Source organism: Otolemur garnettii, unplaced genomic scaffold (genome assembly GCF_000181295.1).
Source record: "Otolemur garnettii isolate 467f Iridium unplaced genomic scaffold, OtoGar3 scaffold00021, whole genome shotgun sequence".
Lineage (NCBI taxonomy): Eukaryota > Metazoa > Chordata > Mammalia > Primates > Galagidae > Otolemur > Otolemur garnettii.
This window is the reverse complement of record NW_003852416.1, coordinates 21050816-21053715: the sequence shown is the minus strand read 5'-3', so window position 1 is coordinate 21053715 and position 2900 is coordinate 21050816. Positions and strand designations below refer to the sequence as shown.

Below are 2900 nucleotides of genomic sequence, written 5' to 3'. Positions count from 1 at the left end.
TTATATCCATGCTGCCAGGCCACAAAAATAGGCTTGCCAAGGCAAGTGTACGAATGCTAGAGCCTCACAGACTGCAATCAAGTGTAACTTTAAATAATACTGCAAGAAGTTTCCCAGCTGACAAGTGGATAACACTTTCAAGGGATTCGATTAGCTTACCCTTTGCAGTATTCTAAGCTCTTCACATTGACAAACACATTCATTGTAGTGCTTGCTTCAGAGAGGCATATAACCAGTTGTTTTGGCTAAAACATGACAGGAAGGCATTCCTTAGGTTCTACATAAAAGTAACAGTTTTAAACATGGCAATCACTGATAGGCTGTTTAAATGACTGACAACTCTTTCATTCATTGTGTTGGAAGGGCCCAGTAGAAAGGAGAACAAAATAAAAAAGTAAAACCTAATACTACTCTAAGGACTAAGCTGGAGAAATGGAAACTCTTCGAAGTCCAGATGACACTTGACTCTCAGTTTATAACAGTTTTCCTTCAGGTGAAACCACTACCTTGCCTCCCAATTTCTCTCCAAGAACCAAACAGTTCTTAATATCAGCCAAGTCATTTATTTGCCCTTCATCTTTAATGCCTGTAAATTTCTCTTTAATGGCATTTTCTTTTTTTGGAGACAGAGTCTCATTATGTTGCCCTTGGTAGAGTGCTGTGGTGTCACAGCTCACAGCAACCTCAAACTCTTGGGCTTAAGCAATTCTCTTGCCTCAGCCTCCTAGTAGCTGGGACTATAGGCGCCCACCACCATACCCGGCTATTTTTTGCTTGTAGTTGTCATTGTTGTTTGGCAGGCCCTGGCCATGTTCAAACCTGCCAGCCTTGGTGGATGTGGCTGGCACCCTAGCCGCTGAACTATGGGCACGAGACTTTACTGGCATCTTTAGAGCTAGCATAAATCATCTTGCTTTTTTAAAAGTGCCCTTTCAGCTTGGCGCCTGTGGCTCAGGGGGCTAAGGTGCCAGCCACATACACCTAAGGTGGCGGGTTTGAATCCAGCCCAGGCCCACCAAAACAACAATGATGGCTGCAACCAAAAAATAGCTGGGCGCTGTGGCAGGCGCCTGTGGTCCCAGCTACTTGGGAGGCTGAGGCAGGAGACTTGCTTGAGCCCAGGAGTTGGAGGTTGCTGTGAGCTGTGATGCCATAGCGCTCTACTCAGGGTGACAGCTTGAGGCTCTGTCTCAAAAAAAAAGTGTCCTTTCACGAGCCCAGAAAATAAGTCTTTCTTAGACTCTTCTGTTTAGTATGTGGCACTGTACAAAGTGTATTGGCAATCATTCAGAGGTAGCAACTTCACAAAAGATGTGTATGAGTCTCTATGGCATCACCAATGTCACCCACCAATATCTGCTTTGCTTTCTCTACAATTATTTGCCTTTTGTCATCACTTAGACTGAAAACAACTGCTTTCTTTCTTTTTTTGATCTCCTCTTGTGTAGAAGATTTCCTTACTTTCATATCATTAAAAACTTTCATGACGTCATCAGTCTCTATAACTCCAAAAGCCATAGTACCCACAGCTGCAGCAGCAGCTCAAGCTCCGGCTCTGTGGCCCTGGGAGGAGAAGAGGCCTATGCAGCCTTTTAAAAAATGATCTAGAGAGCCATGTATTCTGACATGGAAAGAGTTATATCATTTGTTAAGTAACAAAGCAAGAACGAACAGTACATAAAATAGAATCCCGTTTTTGCTTTTAAAAAAAGAATGTACCTATACAAATGAAAATGCCTATAAGGTCACACATCAAACAGGCATTGATGTTTACAGTTTGCGACTACATGTTACTATTATTCAATACTAATTTTGTTAAAGGAAAGGAAATCCTTCAAGGAAAAGCACAGCGTTGATGTTGGGATTAGCAGCTTCAGGGTGTCCCAGATATATCCTGTGGCGGGCTGTAGAGGTGGCTTCATGTGTCAGATGGCTGGTGTCTGGAGGTCTAGCTGGTTACTTCCCAGAGCCCGCAGGGAGCTGGGCCTTAGCTTTGCAGGTTTGGAGGTGCTATTTGGTTTTTACACCCTGAAGATGTAATCCAAATGTTTTGAATTCGGCAGGTAACACCTGCCTGCCTTGCAAATGAGATAATGTACTCAAAGTTCTTAGCAGAATATATGGCCCTGGGGAAGCCCTCAGGAAATCAGAAACGTTGTCATTATGAAGCTTTCCAAGACTTATCTGGAGGGGAGACAGAACTGACCAGTAACCATGAGTGACCACGTCCCATATGCCATGCACTCTGCTACGTGTTCTGAGTATATACCCTCATTCCATTTCATATGCCAGGCAAGGTAGGAGTTATTATCCCTGTTTATAAATGAGGAACTAGACATAAAGCAGTTAAGAAACTTCACTAGGACAGCCAAGATTTGAACCTCACTTAGCTGACTCTTAACCAGCATCGCCTTTGGGACAGCTTAGTGAACATGAGCTTAAGTACAGGGGTCATTTGGATGGTCTTTTTTTTTTTTTTTTGACAGAGCCTCAAGCTGTCCCCCTGGGTAGAGTGCTGTGGCATTACAGCTCACAGCAACCTCCAACTCCTGGGCTCAAGCGAGTCTCCTGCCTCCGCCTCCCAAGTAGCTGGGACCACAGGCGCCCGCCACAACGCCCGGCTATTTTTTGGTTGCAGCCGTCATTGTTGTTTGGCGGGTCCAGGCTGGGGATTCGAACCCGCCACCTTAGGTGTACGTGGCTGGCGCCTTAGCCGGTTGAGCTATAGGCGCCGAGCCGCATTTGGATGGTCTTAATGGCAGTATCATGCAGCTGTGAACCCCAAAGATCTCCATGTCCAGGGTCCAGAAGAGCCTGTCGGTAGGTCAGGTAACCTCTCCATGCCTCAATTTCCTCATCTGTAGAATGAGGATAATATTAGTGCCTACCTCCTAGCGATG

At 45.2% G+C, this 2900-nt stretch overlaps 1 pseudogene; it reads right to left on the bottom strand.

The window, feature by feature from the left end:
* Nucleotides 1–473: 473 nt before the first annotated feature.
* Nucleotides 474–1518, bottom strand: LOC100964232 (annotated as a pseudogene).
* Between the last annotated feature and the right edge of the window lie 1382 nt (nucleotides 1519–2900).